This window comes from Sciurus vulgaris (genome assembly GCF_902686455.1).
Source record: "Sciurus vulgaris genome assembly, chromosome: 11".
NCBI classification, from domain to species: Eukaryota; Metazoa; Chordata; class Mammalia; order Rodentia; family Sciuridae; genus Sciurus; species Sciurus vulgaris.
This window is the reverse complement of record NC_136472.1, coordinates 123,948,191-123,973,686: the sequence shown is the minus strand read 5'-3', so window position 1 is coordinate 123,973,686 and position 25,496 is coordinate 123,948,191. Positions and strand designations below refer to the sequence as shown.

Here is a 25,496-nt window from a genome sequence, read left to right as displayed (position 1 = left end):
TGAGGGTTAAAATATTTGAAGAGAAGGAATACCCAAATGGGACACATTTTGGATCATTTGGATGTTTTGGCCATGCCTCTGATCCTATCCTGGATACAAACTTGTATGGAATTTTTTAACACTGGCTTTGAACTCTTTTAAAACTTCAAGCACAATTTTTAAAAAGGAAATGATCAAAGAAAGAGAATTTTAAGCAAATTTGATCTTACTCTATATTTGCACACTTCAACTTTGCTAAGCTGTTCACATTCACCTTCAGGAATTATATGCAGGGCCTTTGAGACAGTATGTAAAATGCTGGGTAAGTTGGCACACAGACTCCTTGTGCTCCATGGTTTGGCTGTGTGTCTTATGTCCAGGCCCATATATAGGGGTGTGGCTCCGCACATGGTCCTCAAAACACAAAATACTAGAGAGATGGGGAGAGGGAGAATGATGAAGATTGTGGTACCTGGCACTTTCTTCAAACGCTCAGAAAAAATACTGACAAACAGCACTTTGATCTATAATTATTCATAGGTGTAGATTTCTATGTGTGCATCTTATGTGATAATATCTCTGAGTTCTTTCAGTGTTACCCCAACTTTTGGATCCAACTTGTGCAACTGAGATTAGCAGAGAGGTTATCGCAGCCTGAGGAGACATGGATAACTGGGCTCAATCCCCAAAACTTCCACTTATTATGTATATTGCTTAAAAACCAACCAACCAACCAACAAACCAATTAACAAAAAACACAGCTTGGGTTCATTTATCTAACCTCTGCAACCTCACTTTGCTCATCTATAAATTAAAATAAAAGAAATATACTTATTCTACAGGGATAAAGACTACATGACAAATATAAACTTACTGCACATTGTAAATGTTCAATAAATCAGTTCATGATGTTTATTGCATGTGGCCTCTGAACATTGATATAAGAAAAATGGTATGGCTAGTTGTTTTGTTTTTAAATGTAATGAACTATAATGAAATGTAATGTAATGTGCTGAAATCTGTCCAAATTCTGCTGGTAGCAGAGCATTACAATACCAAAACATAATTGTCAAAATATTACAATTATTTTTGTAACACGATGTTTCATTTCTAAATGATAAAAATGTTTGGCCACCCAAGATACATATTTGTGTTACAGGATTTGATTTTTGGTATAGGATTTTATTTTAAGGGAAACTAAAAGTTGGTTCATTAAAAGTAAAATTTACACCAAACACTTCTGCCGCAAATGTGCTTCTGTGATACCTTGATTGATGAACATAAAATAACTCAAATCGGCTTAGAGATCTTCAAGACTGACTTCACAAATAGATATTAGCATTCACATTGAGGGGAGGTTTTCATACTGATGTAAATGTCCTTTTGCCCTTTGATTTGATATTAATACCAAATACCTCTCAATCCATTTAACTTCTTTTATTATAATGAAGCATGTGTCACCTTTCATTCGCCTTCTTGAACAAACTTCACAACTTGGTTGGTTTGATAGGAGAGACCCAACGTTTAAGCAGAGTCAAGAACACCAAATTGAAGAAATCAATGGTAGGTTGTAGTGATGATGGAAATACAATCATAGTGGAAATTATACATAAGACACAGATGGCCTTTGATGCCATTCTAAACATAAAATCTTGTCATTTGTTTATTCTTTTATTCATTCTCTTACCATATATAATTTACTGTGCAAAGTCTGGATTTCTGATTGTCCTATGACTTCATGTTCTTTAGCACCTGTTTTTTTTTTTTTTTTTTTTTTTTTTTTTTTTTTTTTTTTTAGATCAGAGAAAACTATTATCCTGATCCCCTGGAAACTTGTGAATTTTCCAAAAGCCATCTTTACTTATCATCTGCTACATATAGCTTGAGAAACCCCACATGAAGTACAGCTTTGAAATTGTGTTCTTAATCTCATTTATCATTAACTCAAGAGGGAGCCTTTTTCCAGCTCACACAAAAACACAGGCATTGAACTCTGTATACACACAGGCATAAGCACATTCACAGGCAAGGTTTTTGCTGAATCAGCTAAAGTAATTGGTGCATTGGAGCACACTGGCTGCCCTGCCAGTTCCACATCAGATAGCCAATGCTATTTATGGTAGGAATGAAATCGGAGACTGAGAAGCTAACAAAGAAAAATCTTCCTTAGAGTTGCCCTTCTGTTTTCCTTAGAGGAAGGGAGGAGGAGCTAGGGACTCAGTCTGGCACTATATTAGCCTCAGTAGAGAAAGCAAGACCAGATCCTGGGTAAAGCTGAAGACCCTGCAAATAAATATAATATGGGGACATGTTTCACAATGGACTGTTTCCTAGCAATCATATTCACTATAGGGAGAAGACAATGGAAAAGTTCCAATAGGAGAATAAAGAAACTGAATACTTTGTGAATTTCTCCTAAACTCTTTTAACCGAATCCAAGAATCATGCCAACATTAATAAAATTGCAGAATGCTTCCCAGGGTATTGGAAATGTATTGTGAACCTGTACTTGGTGATAACTATGGGTAGGTGGGGCATGGCTAGAGGAAGTAGGTCTTTGAGGGCATTCCCTTGAAGATTATAGCTTGTCCCTGGATCTTTGCGTGTATTCCCTCCTGCCCCCTGTTTCCCTGCTGCCATGAGTTGGTCAGCTTTCCTCCACCTTGTCCTTCTGCCATGATGTTCTGCCTCACCTTGGGCCTAGAGAGATGGAGTCAGCTGACCATGGACTGAAATCTCTGAAGCTGTGAGTCCAAATAAGCTTTTCCTCCTCTATGTTGTTATTGTTCGCTATTTTGGTCAAAGTGATAAAACACTGACTAACCTTAGAGCTTTTAATCATCAAACAACTTCTATTATTTTAGATACTTGATTAACATAATTAAATGAATCCTCACAACAGAACTAAGAGTTTGCAGTACTATTTCCTTTGTGATTGTCAAATAGGAGGTTTGGAGATGACAAAGATTACAAGGGAGTATAAGAATTTTTAAGCCACATCACGATTGAAATGTTAAGGGGTAACATTGCTTATGAATACCCAGATGACCATAACGAAGACACAAACAAGTGACACTGGTAGAGGAAAGAGTTGTTTCTTTGTAGATGAAAAATATTTCACACGAATTCTCATCCTGCCCTGAATATTTCCAAACTTGATTTTCCCTAAGGTCTATGATGTGAGACCTAGGAAAACCTTGTGTCCTCTGTTTGATATGACTTTTGACCCATCTGTCTCAGTCCAGTCCTGGACAGGGTGGGTGTGGTGGGTCAGAACCACAGAGGGGAGCTTTTTCAAACCACACGATCCTTTCAGAGGATGAGACGGATTCTAGTGCTTTGAGGGGAAGGCAGAACTGAGGGTGTTGTTTTTGGGCTCCAGAGGAACCTAAGCAAACATAGTTAGAGCAGTGCTTCTCACTTTTTGTCCTTCATACATACAAAGTCTTCTGGACAAAGTACTGATTCACTTCTAAGTTTTCCTTTTCACATCAGAAGGTGGAATTTCATTAAGCCCTGCTTAAGTCTCTCAATACCGAATCATGCCCTTGGTAATTTCTTCAATCTCGGCCACCAAAACACCTCAAGCCTGAGATCCCATCAGAAAAATGACATGTCAGATCCCCACTGAGGAAGCCACATGGAACTGCAGGTGGGGACTGAGAAGCCCTGAAAGAGAGATGATGCATCGTCTGAGACAATACCAGGATGGCGAGATTCCTAGAATTTTAACTTGGGAGTAAACCATCATCTGGAATTAAATGTCCTGTTCTGACAGGACCATCATGTTTCTAGCTTCCAAACCTCTTTCTTGTTTTATGATTGTTCTTACACACAGCTTTCCATTCCTGTTAAAAGTGAAATATATATATATATATATATATATATATATATATATATATATATACTTGAATTTTCAGAACTATGATTTGAATGATCTTAAATTCCTTTCTATTCTAAGACTTTCTTCCTCTGGGTTTATGTGTATCTGCATGCATATATGTATTTATATGTTTGTACAGAGAGATGATTTTCTTGCTTAAAGAAAGAAAATCAAATCTAATTTGAAAACTAAATTGCCTTTGTCAGAATTAAAGGAAGAATGACACTAATAGAAAACACATAACCAGTGTCTGTTTTCTCAGATGATCTTTCTCCCGGATTTTAGCTAGCTTTGCCAGGCCTCTTAGGGCCACTATTTCTGGAGAACTTTTTTGCACAAGGATGTGGGGGCACCCCTTCCACATATGAATGACTGGGACTACTCTGAAGCATAATAGGGTTATCCATAGTGGCTACTGTGCGCAAGGAAGCACTTTGTTATAAGCATCTCTTAGTTGTGTTAGTTTTCCAATACTATAACAAATACCTGAGATAATCAACTTATCAAGTGGAAAGGTTTATTTTGGCTCATAGTTTTGGAGGTTTCAGTCCATTATGGATTGGACCTGTTGCTCTTGGTGAAAGCACAGTGATAGAATAAGAATTCTCACCTCACGGCCTAGAAGCAAAAGAAAAAAAGAGGAATGGGATCCCACCATCTCCTTCACGGGCATGCCTTTAAAGACTTGAAGACTTTCTGCTAGGCTCTGCATCTTAAGGTTCCACTAACTTCCAGCAGCTCCAAGCTGGGGACCAAGCCTTCAATACATGGGCCTTTGAGGATACTTAACTAAATCATAGCATCTGTGTTCGTGGCATTATTTCTGTCCTTTCTGATTAAATCTGAAGATCATCTATGTCCATTAATACAGTAAGGTCATTATTGTGTGATCTGATGACCACCCAACCCATAATCCCTTTAGTCATTGACTGAGCCTCCATTTTACACCATATACTTAAGAAAACATCACATTTAATTGAATCTGTCAAATTATATAAGGTAGTTGTTCAACCATCCCTTTCTGGATAGGTGAACTAAGGTTTAGATATATTAAAACAATTTCCTAAGACAGCAGAACTAGCTAAGTGACAGAATATGGAATCAAATCCTGATCTGTTAAGCTTAAATATCCTCTCTGTCTCACCCTAGAAAATGCAGGTCATGAATTTCATGAATCATTTATTCAACGTGTATTTATTGAGCTCATGCCAAGTGGTCAGCACTTTCTAGGCACTAGAGAACAGGAACAAAGATAAGGGAGTAACAATGTAGACCCCTCCTTCTGCCTCCACCAAATTTCCTGATCAAAACTCTGTACCACGTTGCTCCTGCCATGCCTGAGATCCTGTAAAACAGAGTTCAGATCCTATTCTAAATCCACTATTGAGGATCAACAGTCATCTGTGATTTAAACTCAGTAGCTTTGATTTCCTATCAGTCTCCTTGGAGGAGGGTAACTTCATTCCCACAGGGGCCCTAGAATTTCCCGTTCCTTCTTGCCCTGTGATTATAACTTTCAGTTCTGCACAACCAGAAAAGTTATGAATGGTGCTTTCCCCCTGTTCTTTCACTCCTCCCACCTCCACCTCCCAAGAGCAGCTGTTTTCTATTACAAAACAGGCTGACAAGGTGCTGGTCTGGAGCAGAGTCTCTTTGGCAGGTAATTTTGATGGGGCCCAGAGGTAAGGAGGTGGGTGTCTCTGATGGGTTTCCGGTCCGATTATCAGTCCGTCCCGCACCCCCAGACATGGTTGCTGTCTGTACATCGGGCTGACTTCTGGCTTGGAGCCCGTGCCTGCTGAGAGCATCATTCATCCATCAGGGCTAATCCATTAACTTTTTTCCTACTTAAGCCAGGAGCCTGGTTATGAAAAAAACACCCGCCTCCCTCTGCAGGAGAACTTGGTACTTGAACACTGAATATTAATCCTGCCAGCTCTGGTGGGGCATTTGTGCTTTGGTTTGTTGTTTTAAGAAAGTAAGTAGCAATTCCAAATACTAAGAAACAGATGTAGTACGGAAAGTAAATAACAAGTAAGAAAAGCCTCCTTTCATGGCCAAGTTATCTGCAGAAGAGTGGATCCTGTTATGGTTTAAAACAAGAAGTTTCACCTATGATCAAACCAAGCTTTATATTCCTTTTGATTTTCCGAAAGTACAGGTGTACTTCTAGCAAAAAGACTCAGCTGAAACCTACTGAGCGTTAAAGTCTGGGTCCTGTTCTGCCTCCTGATGGATACCTGTAGGGACTAGTTTTCCCTGGCACTCAACTTTATTGTTTAGATGCAACAAACAGAGATGGAAAAAACTAATAAGATTTATCATTAATAAAGAAACTGTGCTTTACACTTAATTGACTTTGCAGGACTGGAACACTTTCTCTTTGTGGACTGGAACACTTTCTCTTTGTGAAGAACACCAGATGTCAGAGACTTGGGTGCATATCCCAATTCCATGATTAATAATAATAACAAAACATGACAGAAACATTTAACATTCAGTAGCATTTAACACTAACAATATTTATCAAGCTCTTACTCTGTGTTAATATGAACTAATGTATGCATGTAACACATTATCTGATTTAAACTTCATTACAACTGTGATGAAGTAGGCATTATTATCATTATAATCTCTGTTTTACAAATGAAGAAACTGAGCCTTTGAGAGATTAATTAATGTGTGAAATTTATACCTGGTCTTATCTGTTTCCTGTTATGTAAAGCAGGGGTAAGGACAGGGGTTACAGAACACATTCGGAAATTTCCTTATAATTCCAAGATCCTTAAAGAAAAAAGAAAAAACAAACAGAATATTGTGGAAGGCTTTAACGTGTGTGTGTGTGAGTGTGTGTGTGTATGTGTGTGTGTGTGTATGTGTGTAAAATGATCATAATGATATCGTACGAATTTACACAGTTCTATGTAATTTGTAAAACATTCATTTTATAACAGTCACAGAATGAGTGTTTGTGTCCCTCCCAAATTCATGTGTTGAACTCCTGGTTGCCAAGATGTTGGGATTTGGAGGTTGGGCAGTTGGTAGACAATTAGGTTTAGGTAAGATCTGGAGAATGGAACTGCATGATGGAATTAGTGCTCTTACAAGAAGAACAAAGAATTGAAAAATGCGCATGCTCTCTCTATCTCTCTGCCACTTAAAGACACAGCAAGAAGATAATCATCTGAAATTCAGCAAGAGTTCACTCATCAGGAACACAATCTCTGGTACCTTAGTCTTGGACTTTACATTCTCCAGGATTATGGGAAATAAATGTATTTGTCTAAGCTACTCAGTCTATGAGATTTTGTTACAGCAGCTAGAGCAGACTAAGACAATTTGCTTATTTGGTTCTTATAACCATCTTACTAAGATGGATAGAACAGGTACTACTGTTTGTTTTGAAGATGAGAAAATCAAGACTCAAGAGGTTTACTTGTTCTAAGAGATACTAAGAGACAAGTGCCTAAAAGTATCTTCGAATGCTCCTCCAACCTCAATATTCTCCCTTCACAGACTGAATATATAGGCTGTGTATTGGTTGAAATCTACATGGAAGCTTTTCCAATGGGATTTCAGACTTGTTAAGTTAATTTTTTCAGGTAGCCACAGTATGTGTCTGGCCTCAGAACTTTCCTTCTGAATGCAAATACCACGATGCTGGTTTCGAATGACACTTATTGGGGCCCTGACTTCAGAGATGAGTTGCACCGAAGACATGGGACTAAATTCAAATAAGAATTTGCATTCATGATTCTCTTATGTTCATTAATTAGAGTATGACCCTTTTCCAGGCTTGGCTATTGCCAGGAGTTCTTCTCTCCTTTCATCTCTCCAGTCAGCCAGATATATAAAGTCTCCTTGCTCCCCTCTGCCCTGGTGACTCTCTCTGCTCATCATAAATCTCTGCTGAATGGCCTCTTCAGAAAATTATAGTAGCAAACATGGTCCCAGACAGAAAAAGGTCAAAGATGCAGATGGCCTTAAACACTGCATGACTCCCTTCCTGGGTTCTGGCTAAGTGGTCTCTTTGGGTGAGTGTCTGGAAGCATACTTCTTTGAAATAAAATTTAAGGATGTAATGCCCATCCCATTTATATTTCCATGCACATGTATATCTATACTTAGCTCTCACAAAATACATAGGTTTGGAGAAGTTAAGGCTTCATTTGAATGACCTCTGACATTCTCAGTCTCTTGGTCTTTGTGGACATGGGGAAGATGAGGAGAGGGAAGCACAGTGCTAGATGGACCTTCTTCCTGGTTAACTTGAGATGGTGTTCTTTGTCCTATCTGGTCCTCCAGTGGACTCCTCAGAACACTAATGAGAGGTTCCCCACTGAACACACACCATTGTGCCATTTCATCTTCCCATCATTTTATCTCTTATTCTACAAAACACTTCACTTTTAGTTTGGGGTCTAACCCTTGAGCTTGTACTTTGAGCCAGTTCTCTCTGAGGGATATGTGTGTTCAATAGGGTCCAGAGATAGATATTTTCTTAAATGGGGTTAATTCTCTTATGATTCATTTCCTTGGCTTTGACTCATAGTCCTTAGGCAAGTGCCCTTCTTTTTTAAGAAAAATTATTATTATATTTTTTTTATTTTTACAGATTGCGTTTTGATTCATTGTACACAAATGGGATACAACTTTTCATTTCTGTGGTTGTTCTCAATGCAGATTTGTGCCCTTCTTAATCAGCATACACATGGGGTTAAGTGGACAAATTGCATATCATCCCCAAGAAGTCCCCCAGTCTGGGAGAGTGAGCAAAACATGGTTTTGCAAACACCCACACTTCTTTCATACCACAGTTTAAAAGTTCTGGCTTATTTGACTCATCTACCTCTCTCCTCTCCAATGATAGATAAGATGAATGCCAGGCAGTTAGCTGTGTGGGAAGGGTTGGGTTGAGGCTAGAAGAGATGACAGATTTTGCAAGTGATAAGGACTAGAGTGGGGACATTGAAAATTTGCATTAGGGTCATTGGGTCATTAATTGGTGAATCACATTCACAGATATTGGAAGTCTCAAATGCTGGTCTTTGTAATTCATTACTTGTTTTGCACATACCCCTCCATCATTTTTCACTTTCTTGTTTGAGAGTCAGTCACATTAATAGCATTAAAACTAGACTTAAGAGGTGGGTCTCGGTGGTGCACACCTATAATCCCAGCGGTTCAGGAGGCTAAGGCAGGAGGATCGCCAAATTCAAAACCAGCCTCAGAACTTAGCAAGGCCCTCAGCAACTTAGTGAGACACTGTCTCAAATTTTAAAAAGTAAAAATAAAATAAAAATAAAAACAGGCTGGGGATATCTCTCAGTGGTTAAGCTTCCCTGGTTTCCTGGGTTTAATACCTGGTTAAAAAACAAAACCAAAACTAAACAACAACAACTACAAAACTCAAATACACACACCACACACACACACACACACACACACACACACACACACACAGAGCCTAGTCTGAAGGAAATGAAGTGGTATCATTCAACTGGCACTTTTGAGATTAAGTACACTTTTGCCTCCAGGGACTCTGGATAGATCCAAACATCTTCAGAATGTTTATCCCAGGTGTGCCTTAAATATTACAAATAGAAATCAATTTCTTATTTTATAAATCTGGATGTGCTAATGGTAGTAAGAATCTTAATGAAGTGTTGCCTTGGAGTCAGAACAGTCTGGAACCAAATCCTTACCAATCATGTAATCTGTAATTGGGGACAATAAAATGATACCAATTTCCACTAATATTTTAAGGAGTAAATGAGGTAGTGACTGAATGCCTAGCAAAATGCTTCATTATTAGAGTCAACAGTATTACCCTTTATTGCCATCCTTACCATAAACCAACCTCCACCTCTGGAATGGGGAAGTAACTCTGCAAGCCATATTTGTACGAGTGTTAGCCACACTAGACTTGACCAACTCCAGTGATAGGAGTATACTATCTCCTGGGGATGACAAATAATTTTTCAAAAGTCGTAATTGTTAGAGGCTTCATTCTTAATTTGAGGCTAATCTCCTTCCTTTAACCTCCATATGTGGGTTTTAGTTAGAGCCCTTTGGGCCAAAGAACACAAGTCAGTGACAGACAGCCTTTCCAGTGTCCAAAAGAATTTATGTTGATGGAATCCCTTCTTTGTTATCCCTATTCTTGTTTCCAGTATATTAACTGTTCTGCTTGTACATATGGCGTCTCTTAAAGTTCTTAAATTTTCTAGGTCTGGAAACCTTGTAGTCCCCACTAAACTCCTTGGATTTATTTGTTTTTTTCTTAACTAAAAGTAAACAAAAAGAAAACAAGTGTTAATTAATAAATGCTCACTTATTCATCATCAAGATGGAAAAACAATGTATTTTTTCCAAACTCATTTAAAGGAAAAAATCTTCTAGAAAAAAAGATGAGAACTATGATGCTCTCCTAATTGCATTCCCTTCCCTTCTAGAGCTAGCCATTGATGAGAATTTGGTGTGTATCCAATCTAACTATTTACTCTTAAAATATATACCTGTATATCTGAAATATATGTGTTAAGTTTATGTATGTTGGTAAAGCTATATAATTCCCTGACTTGTATTATTTAAATTAAGTACATATAAAGTTCCTAGATTTACTTTTTCATTCAATATTATATTTTCAAAATAGATTCATGAGAATACATATATAGTTTACTCCTTTTTAACCACAATATATTTCATTATATCAATGTACCACAATCTGTCTGTCCATCTGCATATCTGTCTGTGTATCTATATCCACTTCACTGGACATTTGTATCATTTCCACTTTTTACCACAGTAATGTAGTATTTGACACCCTTCATATCATTATATATTACTCTGTAAGTGTACATTGAGTTTTTCTAGAGCAAACACACATGTACACACATTCTCACCTTGGATGGCTAGATCAAAGATGTCGGTCATTCTGTGTTATTGCTATTGATTTTCACCATGCTTCCACTATTCACACTCTCAATATATTTCTATTTCCCTGCCTTCTTAACTAAATATTGTGGTCTTTAAATATCTCTGATTATTTGCATATTTGAACATATTTTCAAATGTGTTTTGCAATTCAGTTTTCAATTTCATTTTTTTTCCCATGAATGACACACGGAGATACATTGTCCATTTAATATTACATTCTTTAATATTTTTCTTTATTATTTATATAGCTCTTTATATTTTGACTATATACTAGAATTATACACACTGAACTTATTTCTTATCAGTCACCTTTAATTTTGTTGATATACCCTTATTCATGCATAAGTTTTAAGTATAAAATGTCCAGGTTCATCAGTCTTTTCTTTATAACTCTGACATTTTGTGTCTTGTATAATAAATCATTCCCTACTTGGAAATCTAAAAGATATGCACCTATATTTTCTCTTAATAGTTTTCCATTTTTCCATTAAAATTTAATTTATTTATAATATGTGATAGCTATATAAATCAATTTATACATACAATATATGCACAAAAATATATTGTATATATGGATAGCCAGTTCTTCCAGCTTCATTTTTTATATACTGCATTTTTGTGTATTTTATTTTTTACAGTAAGCATGAACCATTTTTACAAGAACAAAATTATATTCCTAACATGAAAGAATATATGATGCATACATCAAAGAAATATTTTTAACTACAAAAGCAAAATTTTCTGTTATATATACACTTAAATCTTTGTCTTAGACAGGATTAAATGGATGTTCAAGGAATGGGATATTTTATATGTATAACCTCTTAGCAACTCAGAGTTATGAAAACAAATATCTTTATGTTTCTAGAATATTGGACTGCCTTTCAATCTTAGTAATTCATCAATTGAACTCAACTGTTTTATAAGTCTGAAAATTTTTTAGGAGATAAAGTGTTGTCATTGTGAGTTCAAATTCTGAACTATTACATATTCCATGTAAAATTAAGAAGTATTGACCTATTCTTGTCCTAATTTTTTAATTGGTGCACTATAATTATACATAAAAGTGGACTTCATCATTCCATGTTTGTACATACACATAACATAAATTGATCAATCTCATTCCCTAGCACATTTCTATTTCCTCCCCTCCCAACTCCCACTGACCTACTTGCTCTATTCTACTGATCAGTCTTCTATAATAAGTATTATAAATTAATGCATTATAATTGTATATGAGGGTTGAATTCATTGTGGTATAATTGTACATGGAAACAGCATACATTGGTACATTTCTTTCCCTAGTACATCCTCACACCCTTTCCCTCCCCCTCAATCCTCTTCCTCTGCTCTCATTGGTCTCCCTTCTATTTTCATAAGCTCCTCTTTTTTTTTTTTTTTTTTCAATTCCTTTATTTTCTCTCTCTCTAGATTCCACATATGAGAGGCAACATTTGACCCTTTACTTTCTGAGTCTGGTTTATTTCACTTAGTGTGATGTTCGCTAATTCATTCAGTTACCAGCAAATGACATAATTTCTTTCTTCTTTACGGCTGAATAAAGTTCCATTGTGTACATATACCACATTTTCTTTGTCCACTTGTGACAGACACCTCAGCTGTTTCCATAACTTGGCTACTGTGAATTGTGCTTCTATAATATTGGATTCATGTATCATATAGTTTGCTGATGTTGGTTCTTTGAGATAAATACTAAGGAGTTGAATAGATGGGCCACATAGTGTTTCCATTCCTAGTCTTTTGAGGACTCTCCATACTGCTTTCCAAAGTGGTTGATAATTTACACATCTATATTATGTACAATATATGCATAAAATATATATTATATATATACATAGCCAGTTATCCCAGTATTATTTTCTAAATAATCCATTCTTTTAATTCACTAATTCTCTTTTCATCCTGTGTCCAGTTTAGATTTCATTCCCTCTACTGAGTTTTTATTTTAATTAATATATTTTTCATTTTTAAGATTTCACATTAGTTTTTATATCTATTTTTAGTGCCCACCTGTTTTGTTCCATATTCTTATTTGTTATAGATTACCCCCATTTTTCTTTTAAAGTATCCTAAAGATTTCAATGTCCTTTTACAATTTTTCTATTCCATTCATGTTTTCTGAAGTAAATTTCTTACTGACATAATTGGTTTTGTTTGGCTGTCCTTTTCTCCATGGAAGCTCATCTTGTGTAAGGAAAAGTTTCCCCTGCACCTTCTCTGGATACTTACTCTTCCCCTCCTTGCCCTGTTGGTTCCTTAGCCACCTTCATCAGTAATGAATTTGTCTTCTCTTCTGTGAAATGACTGGAGTAGCAGGCCCAGTGCCTGAGCCAGGAGACCACCACTTCAGTGACAGGTGTTCGTGTCAACTCTGGGCTAGGCCTTCGCTCTCTTACCACTGAGACCTGGTTCAGTGATTTTGGTTTTTGACCCATTCAGTGCATGGGTTGTTTTAAATACCATCGTCCCATAAAAATCAAACTTATTTCTATGCATTTTAGTGTTTTTCTGGCTTATGATGAAGTTTGTATCATTTTTAAAATATTTAAATATGTACATTTTTCATTTGGAATATTATTTAAAAGTATTAAATATTTAGAAGGTGGGGTTCACTGTGACCAGAAATTTGGTATTTTGTGTTTGTCATTTTTCCTCATCACTGGCCAGCAATCCACCCTGTAAGGAGTGGAAACTAAACCTGATTAATCAATCAGCATAATGAAGGGATGGGTAGAACAAAGCCATCATATTTTCTTTCCTGGCACAGACATCTGGAGTAGACCAGAGCCATAGTATCCAATTTGTTGTGCTAGAACCAACTGACAGTGAATTTTCTTAGGGATTCCCAAAATTCCAAAGTAGATTTTTATGCCCAGCAAGGTTTGGAAATGTGCTTTGAGTGAGGAAGTCAGAAAGTGTGATGCTCAGTTCTCACTCCTTCTAAAAATCCATCTAAAATTGATTGAGCCAAGACCTCTCTGGGCCTTCACAGTTTCACAGTGAAATGAAAGGGTGGGGTTAAATGATCCCTGAAGTACTTTTACGTACTCAATATATTTAATTCTTGTATTAGCAAACGATTGTTTTTCTTCAGTAATTTTGGCATCTGCATTCCAACCTTGACTTAGATTGAGATCATAATCTGTTAGAGATTATGTAAAAGAGCTGTAAAAGAAAAGTAGAAGAACTGTAGTTCTTTTTCCATGTGTCACTATCGAGTCAACACCTCTCCAGTTTGCCATTAGATTTTGCTCCTAAGGACTTTATATTTTTATATTTTATTTTACTATTTATAAACGTTATTATTGAAAACAAATGCAGAAAGATGAATTAACAGATCTCAAATGTTTCAACTAGGTAATTTTTACCAGTTATGCCTGTGCATCCAGAACAGATGTCAAAGAGCAGAATATTTGCAGCACACGAAGAGCCCTCCCTTGTACTCTCTTCCAGACGTCACCTGTCTTCCCACGGGTAATCTCCATTATGACTTCTAAGATTAGTTTTGCTCGCTTTTGGACCTACATGTGGAATTATAAGTATTTACTAGCTCAGTCAGTTTTTTGTTCAATATTATGTTTATGACATTTGTTACAGAGCAAATAGTATGAAATATATTAAAGTTTATTTATCCATCCTACTATTGATTGGCATCTGGGTAATTTCCAGCTTCGGCTATTATGAATAATGCTATTCTGAAGATTCTAGCACCTGTTTGGTGAACGTGAGTGTGCATTTCTCTTGGGTATATAGTTACAAATGGTATCACTGAGTATTTGGTTACATATCTGTTTAGTATTACTATATACTGCCGTACAGATTTCTCATGTGATTAAGTCAATTAATCTCCCATCACTAGTATTTCATATTCCAGTTGCTCTAACTTTTTGCCACATTCAATGTATTACTTTTTACTCCCTGTAGTTTTTGCAGCTTAAGGGACATCACATTGTGGTTTCAATTTATTAAGCTGAATAATTTATTGACATGATTATTATTGGTAACTTCTCTTCACTTGTCTTTCATATTTTATTGGGTGGGGGATCCACTCTAAACCCAAGTCAGTAAGTAAATATATAGCATGATACAGATGGTAAGTGTTTTGGAGAAATATGGAATAGAGTGGAAAAGTAGAAAGAACCAGACCAAAAAAAAAAAAAAAAAAAAAAGGTTAAATGGAATTATCAGAAAAGTTCCCACTAAGTATTTAGAGCTTTGGAGATAATGCGGACTTGTTGGGTGGGTGGATCAAATAGGGCCTTGTCAGCTATCCTAAGAACTTTGGCTTTTGTTTGGTAGTAGGAGAAGGCAAGCAGGGAGGGGGAGTGACATGATCTGACTGCATCCAATGGGGCAGGAGGGGTTGTGTGGTAGAAGCTAGAAGCTAATCAAGAAGCTCGAAGGAGTAATTCAGGTAAGACACATGGTGGCTCTTGATGTCCTCTTTTATGAAGTGTCTATTCAAGTCTTTTGAACATTTTCCTATTAAGTGATTTGTCGTTTTCTTGTTGCTTTGTTGGAGTTGTTTATATAATTCAGATAGGAATCCCTTTTTAAATATGTTTATTGTAAGTACTTTCTCCCACACCATGGATTATAATTTCACTTATATTTGATGCTGTTGTTTTGCCACTGAGGATTGAACTCAGGGGTCACATATGCTACACATGTACTCTACAACTGAGTTGTACCCCCAGCCATTTATGTATTTTCACAAACTGAATTCTCAATTTATCTATGGTCATCACTTTTATCTTTATGTTTAACAATTATGTCATACTTAAGAAATATTGGCCTATTCTAAAGCTACAGAGGTATTCTAGAATTTTTGTTGTTTTACCCTTAACATTTAGATCAGCAATCTTCCACCTGAAATTAAGTATTTTCTTGGTTGCTTGGTTGGTTGATATGATTTAAGGAATTTTGCTCTCTCTTCTCTGTCTATAAAATATGTTCAGATACATGTAGACATACTTATTTGCTCTTTCCTGACAGAGTTATTTTTTTAGATCTTTTATCATTCAAACTTATCAATCATTTCCTGCCTCATATAACTCACAAATATCATTAGTATGTCATTAAAACAAATACCCAAAAAATAAATTTTTAGTGCATTAATTTAAAATCAAGTTAGTAAGACTCCTTGGAGTCTTCTGTAGAAATGCAAACACATTTGGGAGAAGTAGCGCATTAAAACTGTAAAATACATCTAAATCTAGAGGTGATCATAAATCAGAATTAAAATGCTTTGAATGGCCCTCTGGGAATTACATAAGGAATAAATCTAAGAAATGGGAATGTAGCGAGTAGCATTTATTTGTACGTTGCTGGTGCAGACAGGTCTGGGTAGGATGCTGGGACAAGGGTAGCATACTGTGTGAGATCCTGGCAGCTTAGGAACAGAAAGGACAGAGGGCTTTGAGAAGAAAGATGGAAGGCAGCAAAGGAAAATGTCTTTTGTCTTTAAATTGCCTTCAGGACTGATTAAGAGTAACTCACTATGATAATTTGCTTTTTCAAGAAAGTCCCGGAAAAACACTGAATGTTTCTATCTTATTCCCTCTCTATTTGTTTAGCCATTCACCATGAATCGCCTAGTCTTTCCCAGTCCAAGAGACTCCTGTACAAAACTGGAGAAGGGTGGAGCCAACTGGAGTCATGGAGTGTGAGACCCACCAAGCGAGGTTCCCCTTCCAGGAATAAATAATCACCACACTTCTCAGAAGGCTGCTTTGTTTACCACTTCAACCACCACGTTTATATGTGAGTGTGTGTGTATGTGTGTTTGAGAGAGAGAGAGGACTTAAATATACTAGAAAGTTTGGCATTTAAGGATGTTTCTGGGGATAGGATCTGTGAAGGTAGAATGACACTATTAATGGCTGTGGTGACAAACATGAGAGGACATGAAAGAAGTTTCAGCTGAGTCGGAATAAAGTGTGTAGAAGATGTCTGGACTCTCAGTTTACATGAGTTAGCTCTGCTCACTCCACAAGGAAGTGTGTTTGACACAAATACCTCAGATGTCAGTCTCTGCTTGTTTCTAGACAAAGTGTATTTTCACACTGTATTTACACATATCAACATTGATAATTAAAAATATATTTCCTGGAGTAAATGGCATTAAGTTAATTTGATGCCATACTCCTATAATCCTAGCAATTCATGAAGTTGGGGCAGGAGGATAACAAATCCACAGTCACCCAGAGCAATTTAGCAAGAACTTGTTTCAAAATTTTAAAAATGCAAAGGGTTGGGTACATAGCTCGGTCATAGAGCATCCCTGGATTCAACATCCCTGGGGTCCTCCCCTCTCTCTCTCTCTCTCTCTCACACACACACACACACACACACACACACACACACAATTTAGTTCCTTTATCAATTTGCTATTCAGAGTTAAATCTGAAGCTATATCTCAAATGTTTCAAAATTTTGTTTTACTCTACTGATATTGTTTTCATCTGGATAAATCCTTTTTTCAAATAAATTTTACAAAGATAAAAATTTCTGTTCAAATCAAATTTTCTTCATATGCAATTGACAGATCTCTTATGGTCATAATTTCTACAAAGTCCAAACATCCTGAGTAAAAATTAAAGATCTAAATTTGTGAAGATATTTTGATTTTTCAACAAATATAATTCTTCAGCAATCTTTACAGTGTATTATTTTGCTTATTTTCAGTCTATATGAATTAATATCTATCAAGGCTTTTTTTTTTTCTCTTAGCCATAATGTTATGGTAATTTTTTGATCAGTGTTTGGACTTACCACAGGTTTTATTACATGGAGTTTTGGTTATTGTTAATTTTGTGGTGTGTGTGTGTGTGTGTGTGTGTGTGTGTGTGTGTGTTGAGTATTACTACAATGATGGATTTTTTTAATGTGCCAATTGCAAAATTTTCACTTTACCAGGCAGTTTTAAGGTTCTTGACTCAATTATTTATCTGTTATCAGCAGAACTGAAATGTTCTTATGACTAAGTTTGATTTTTACTTTGCTGAACCTGCATTAAAATGATCCTATGCCTGGATATTATTTTTCTATTATTTAGAAAGATATGTACTTGTGGTTAAGCAATCCCCAACATGTGGAAGTCAGGTGGAAAATGGACAGGAGCAATAAGTCAGAAGTGAGGACTGGCTTTGTAGCCATCTCTAGTAGAAGTTCTAAGATCCTTTCTAACTGAAAACAAGTAGTCCAGGTTTGTCTTGACAATAGTCCTAGTGAGTTCTCAGCTGTGCTGAAGGAGATTCAGAAGAAGCAACTGAGAAGAAACCAGGGTTCCCTCTCTGAAGTCACAGTGTGGGTGTGTCCCTTGTTGATTTCCTGTTAATACAGCATTGAGAGAGGGTAAACTCCTTTCTCCATTCACATCCACTGATTGCAATATCTTTCTGGATTGACTCAATCCTCCTCTTCCTCTTAAGTGTTAAATGTTACACGTTTCACATTAAATCCTGGAATTCCCCATGCAGCTAAGGGCTGATTTGAGCACGGGTGGGGCATTCAGTCTTCGGACTTTGGGTTTCTTCACAGACTGAAAGAAATCAGAAAGGAGGGTCTCCTTGAACCCAGGATGTTGGTTTTCCAGGAAAACACCCAGCATCTGATTTCTGTACTGAGTAGTTTTTTCCTGACTTCCCATGACAAACTGATATCAGAAGAATTTCCAAATACGAGAGAATGACTTTTTGTTTATAGAATTTAAAAGTTTTGAGGCATTTATTGCCCAGGACTGAAGGGAAAGCCTCCACATTCTTTGTTTTGGACAAAGGTGGCTCTTTCCTAGCAGCTCTAACTCTTCTGAACCCCATGCTTCTTCAGTAAGTTTCTAGGGAAAGCAGAAGTGAAGACCCCTCTCCATTCCTACCTTCCTGAAAGATGGAGACCATAGAGTAGGTCTTTCATTTGCAGAGACTTGAAGAAATAGAACACCATCACTAATTCATCTACTGTTTAAAAAGCATTTATTGAGCACCTTTTCCATACAAAATACTGTTCTTTGTTGTGAAAAATGCAAAATCTTGTTTTAAAAACTCAAAATATTTAACCAACTGGAGTGCGTTCTTTCTTTCTTCAAGGAAACAATACGAAGAAGGGAAAATAGATGAAAGATGTTCCAACTCAAGTCAGTGGACAGTCAGTGCCTTTTGAATTCCCTAGGGAGACAGTCAAGGCTAGGGAGAAACCTGGACCTGCACGTATAGAGGGTAAACAAAATCAGTGAGGCCATACTGTCTATTATGATAGTCCTCCCCAAGTCCATAGCATCAGTGCTATGGCAAGTTGAAAACTGAGAACCCAGGTGGAAATGGTAGGATAAGGCTGTACTGTGGCATGCTTTGAATGCAGGGTGCTGCCCAAAGTCAACATTCTTTGAGAGTATGATTTTATGATCTGGGGTTATTGGCAGGAAACCAGAAGTAGGTCACCAATGTGACTCAATGAGTGATGATAATTTTAAGGCACATATTAACTAATTAATCTTTGTAAGTCTTTTATGATAAATGGGGAAGATAGTCTGATTTTGCAGATGAATCCCTGAACATTAGAGAGGTTAAAAAGACTTTTAACAAGATGAGCATAAAGTCACAGGACCAGCATTCCTTTAAACTCAAGCTGCTTCACACTCTTCTGTCTTTGACATAACAGATCCATATTGTATTGAAAACTCCAGCAACCAGACATACTCTAGAATGTTCTGTAAAATCAATTTTTTTTTTTTTTAACAAATAATAAGGTAGCTCTTGTCTTGATCCATGGAGGCAGGGGGTGGGTGGGAGTGTGTCAGATCACTTTGCAGAGCCTTCTCTTATTACTTTCTCCCCAATTTTTATTGGTGCATTATAGTTTTACATAATTGTGGGATTTAGTGTTACACATTCATACATGCACACAATGTAACAATGTAAGTTGACCAATATCGTTCCCAGTATTTCTTCTTTCCCTACTTCCTCTCACCCTTTTGCCTTTTTCCTCTACCTATCTCCCCTTGGTTTTCTTGACACCTCAAACCTTCACCTTTCTTTTTCCTTTTTCTTCTCTAGCTTCCATATACAAAAAAAAAAAAAAAAAAAAAAAAAAGACCCTTGACCCTCTGAGTTTGACTTATTTTGCTTAACATAATGTTCTCAAGATCCATCCATTTTCCTACAAATGACATAATTTCATTATTTTTATGGATGAATAAAACTCCATTGCACTTACATACTACATTTTTTAAATCCATTAATCTATTGATAGATACTTAGCCCGGTTCTATAGTTTGGCTATTGTGAATTTAGTTACTGTAAACATGGGTATGCCTGTATTGTTACAGTATGAGAACTTTAATTCTTTAGGATAAATACTGAGGAGTGGTGTAACTGGGTCATGTGGTGATTCCATTCCTAGTCTTTTGAGGAAATCTCCACATGGATTTCCATAGTGGTTGTTTTAATTTACAATCTCAAAATCTGTATAAAAGTGTTCCTTACCTTCATGTGTTCTCCTTTACAGTCTTTTAAAAAAAACTAGATAAAATATCTGTTGATTTTCCAAATTCCACTTCTTAATCCTGTACATTTTAGTATCTCATGATGAAAAGCAATAATATGTAGACTAGTGAAAATATAGTCAGACTCAGTCAGTGCTAGGTTACTCTCTACTAGTAATACATTGTTTATAAAAGTAACACTTTTTTCAGTTCAATGGGGCTGACTGGATAAGCATTATAACACTTTTGTGTTCACAGGGTCAAGGCCACACAACCTTTCTTATTACCAGAAGTGGGATGTCCCATCAATGTTTTGAATTGGCAACTGATACTTTTTTCCAGATTCTATACAATATTACCTCTTTTCCCACCTCATGTATGATGCAAGGGAGCTCTGGGACTCTGAGAGAGAGAAAACACTTTGATAGGGAGATGATTTTAGCTGAAGTAGACTGAGTTCTCTGGCATCATAAAAAGACCATCCAGGTTGCTTTGAATTGCTTCTTCCCAGGTATCATGCCTGGAAGACTTTTTTATTTTTAAATTGCCCCTTCTTTTCTTCCTCCACCTTGCACTGTGCTAACCGTTCAGAGTGAGAACTGAAGGTACTCAGGAAAATCTGAGACAGAGGATTCACTTGGTAGAAGCCTAGGAACTAAAGAACTGCTTCCTCTCTGGAGGCAATTCATCCCCAGGACTCTCAGAAGAGGCCTGGTTTCTGGCTTCCAATTTCCCTTCACTTCTTGTTTTATTCTTGATCCTTTTTTCCCCATCACCAAAATTATTTTCTTGTCTCATCGCTACTAATATTCTGCTCCCTCTGTTTTCTGTTCTATCCCTGGATTCAGTCAACAGATAATAAAGGATCATAGAAATTATTTCCTCCTTAAAGTGAACTCCAAGGAGTGAAATGACCAGCACAAAAAGATTTTAGATGCTGGGGAGAAAGTGTTTATACTTTTGATTTATCTTTATCTTTGGTTAGCTTGGCTTACTGAAGACTTGAATGCTGACACACAACAAAAGATTTTTCTTTGATAACTACTTTGAGAAATGCTCTGTATCTATCATTCCAGCCTCTCATTAAAATTCAGACATTTTTCATAGATTGGCAATCACTTTGGAGTATTTCTAAGTCCACTTAGAACATAAGTCACACTTAGTATTATTTGTCTGCTCTCTCCAAATTCAGGTTTAACTCATTTTTCAGGGAATTTTTTTTTTGGGGGGGTGTGTGTGTATGTGTGTGTGTGTGTGTGTGTGTGGGTATGTGAGAGAGAGAGAGAGGATAGTTTCCATGACTCCTTTATGTCATCTTTTTTCTTGTTCTTAATTCCCAGAGACAAGGAAATAGAACTTCAGAAAAAGGGACAAAGTTTTTGGACAGGTTCTATGGCCATCTGACCTCCATTGTATCTTTTCCTTCTTTAAAGTAGTAGCCTATTCCAGTTTTCTGCCTCAGAAATGTTCCAGAATAGAAGTGGACATTGGTTTGTACGCTAGAGTGTACCCTCCAGCACTGCTTGTATATGCTCATCACCTCTGAGTGAGTATTCTCAGCCTAGCAGCAGTACTGATCTGAGCCTGAGTTCTGCAGTCCAGCCCCATCAAGCTGATGAATGTGATGTTAATCTTCTCCTGGCTCTTAACTCCATCTGTTCAGAGGCCCTCGTGGAGTATACCACCACAGGGTTGAGGTCAGGGAAAGAAGAGAAAATCAGAGCCTTTCTTCATATGCCGTTCTTATTCTAAAAATTCTTTCCTGCATATGAGTTTCTCTTGGATTTTTGACCTTTTCTTTACAGAAGCTGTTTGCATCCACAGAAGCTGTTTGGGTTGAGGGACACAAGAATGATTCTACTCTTTATTAAATTCTGGAAGCTAAATATGGTACCTTCCAGATATCATCTTTAGAACACAGGGACAATCTCGGCATATTTTCCCTAAATTTGGGTTTAGAAATGAGGAAAATTCCACTTAACATTCTGTTAATATTCTACTTAGTGTTGTTTATATGCTGGGTTCAATATAATGTGTGGTTTATAGTTAGGGTTCATTAAATATTTAATGAACAAAGAATAAATAATGAAAGGTCAAATGAAGGAAAGTGAAGGGAAAGGAAAGTCGTTTTGGTACATTTGTAGTTCAAAACGATATTGATGGCAATTTTGTTAGTTATCTATTTGTTGCATAACAGATGTCCCTACAATTTAATAACCTAACATTTACTACTTCACACAGTTTCTAAGAGTCAGGAATCTGGGAGCTGAGTGATTTTGGCTTAGAGTCTGCCATGAGGTTGCAGTCAAAATGTTGGCCAGGGATACAGGCATCTGAAAGCTTGAATGAGCTGTAGGTTTACATCCAAGATGACTCACATGGTCGGTGGCAAGTGTTTCAGCACATGGTCCTCTTCATAGAGCTCAACACAGCATGACAGCTGGCTTCCTTCAGAGCCAGAATCAGAGAAAGGATGAGAATGGGTGGGGTGAGAGGAGAGGAGACATTAGGTCACTACTTCTGGCATATTCAGTCTGTCACACAGACCAACTCTGGTATAATGAAAGAGATGACTATACTGCACAAGGGTGTAAATAACAGGATGCAAGAATCACCGAGGTTCCTCTTGGATGCTGGCTACTACACACAGCAACTATTCATGTGTCTTAACTCTTTGAAGGTTCATAAATTTGATGATGTAGAGAAACTGACCAGTTTCATCAAAACTATAAACTTTTCAGGATGAGATTTTTTCCAGAGTGGCTGCACTAATTTGCAGTGTGGAGATTCCTTAGAAAACTTGGAATGGAACCACCATTTGACCCAGCTATCCCACTCCTTGGCCTGTACCCAAAGGACTTAAAGTCAACATACTACAGAGATACAGCCATATCAATGTTCATAGCTGCTGGATTCACAATAGCCCGATTGTGGTACCAACCTAGATGCCCTTCAATTGATGAATGGATAAAGAAACTGTGATATGTATATATACAATGGAATATTACTCAGCCATAAAGAAGAATAGAATTATGGCATTTGCAGGCAAATGGATGAAGATGGAGAATATCATGCTAAGTGAGATAAGCCAATCCCAAAAAAACCAAAGGACGAATGATCTCACTGATAAACAGATGATGATACATAATGGCGGGTGGGAGGGAGGCAAGAATGGAGGAAGGAGGGACTTTATAGAGGGGAAAGAAGGGAGAGAGGGGTGGAGAAAAGGAAAACTAACAGAATGAATCAAACATCATTACCCTATGTAAATGTATGATTACACAAATGGTATGCCTCTATTTCATATACAACCAGAGAAACAAATTGTACCCCATTTGTTTACAACAACAAAAAAAATTTAAAAAGATGAGATTATTAACTGAATAGTTCTATAACCATTGAAAAAATTAAATTTGTATTTTATATGAAAGAGAAATATCCAGGCAGAGAAATATCCAGGCTCACAAGGTTTCACTGGAAAATTCTACGAAACATTTACAAAATAGTTAATGCCAATTTTATATCCTCTTTTCCCAAATTCTATAGGTATATCATCACACAAAATGGTAAATGGCTTTCCTGCCAAATTTCTCCTTTTAAAAAAGGAGCATAACAAGGATGTCATCTTTCATTAATCTTAATCCATATAGTAGTAGAAATTCTAGCCATTATGATAATATAAGGGGAAAAAAAAATCAAAATTTGGAAAGGAAGAAGCGGAACTGTCTCATTTTCAGGTGACAATTAATTCATCAAAAATTTGAAGGAATCTACCAAAAATAACCACCAAAAAACCCTCAAGTTTTCAGATACAAGATCAACACACAAATATTAGACATATCTATACACTAACAATGAATGGTGGAAAACAAAAATTTAAAACATCATCAAAAGCACAAACATTTATAATCACTACAATGAAAATGAAGTATTCAGGATTAAATGGTTGAAGGAACTCAAATAAGTACTAGATAAGTAGAGATACTGTGCTTTTTAATTAGAAGTCTCAAAATAACAGATTCCATTTCTCCTTAAATTGATCTATACGTTTAATGTGATTTTCATCTAAATTCCAACAAGACTTTTTGTAGACATATACACACTTATTTGGAGATTTGTAGAAACAAACAGGGTCTAGAATAGTTAAAACTATCTTGAAAATGAAGAATGTAGTTGGGCCAATGGTGCATCATACCTATAACTCAGTTGCTCAAGAGGCTGAAACAGGAGGATTGCTTGAGTTCAGGAGTTCAAGGCCAATCTGGACAACCTAGGGAGACCCAGTCTCAAAAAGAAAAATAAAGCTAGATTAAAGATAGACAGATAGATAGATAGATAGATAGATAGATAGATAGATAGATAGATAATAGATATATAAGGGGATGTAGCTCATTAGTAGACTGCTTGCCTAACATATGTGAGGTCCTGGGTTTAATCCTTAGTACTGCAAAAATATTCAAAAAATAAAAGTGCAGGATTCATTTTACTAGTTATTAAGGCTTACCATGTAAATTTAGTATGGAATTGGTGGAGAGAGAGAGAGAGAGACATTGGAAAGAACAATAGATATGCAGAAATAGACCCACACAATAAGCCCAATTAACTTTTTAAGTTGAACTTTTTATTTTGAGATGATTGCACATAAAGTTGCAGGGAATAACATGGGGGAGTTCCATGTACTGATTACCTAGTTTTCTGCTATGGTACTAGCATCTTGCAAAATCATGGCATAATCTCATACCCAGGGAACTGACATTGATAGTTATCAATGTCAGGATCTTGTGTTGCTCTTTTGTAACCACGTTCCCTTATACCCTTCCTCCTAAGGTCTAAAAATCACTAATTCATTCTTTATTTCTAGTGAAATGTCTAAAGAATATTACATAATTGAAACAAGACCCTTTGGCACTTGTTTTAAAACTCAGCCTAATTTCCTAGAAATAGTTGTTGTCAGTAGTTTGATCTTTTTTATTGCTGAGTTGTATTCCATGGTATAGATGCAGCAGTTTATTTAATGATTTGTCTGTTGAATCACTTCTGGGTTGTATCAGTATTTGATCATTATGAATAGAGTTGCACTAAACATTCATATGTAGGTTTGTGTCTTCATATTAAATGAAGTTAAATAAACATTTAAGGATATGTTTCCATTTGTGGAAATATTTTCAGTAATTATGAAATGTTACCAAAAAA

General features: G+C 36.5%; 1 long non-coding RNA gene across 1 annotated transcript in view; it reads left to right on the top strand.

Annotated features, from left to right (window-relative positions):
- LOC306639301 overlaps positions 1 to 16,689 on the top strand; it is a 71,083-nt gene extending 54,394 nt beyond the window's left edge. The window contains exon 3 of the long non-coding RNA XR_013757606.1: positions 16,399 to 16,689. This is a non-coding gene — a long non-coding RNA (uncharacterized lncRNA). The remainder of the gene's footprint in view (positions 1 to 16,398) is intronic.
- The last annotated feature ends 8,807 nt before the right edge of the window (positions 16,690 to 25,496 follow it).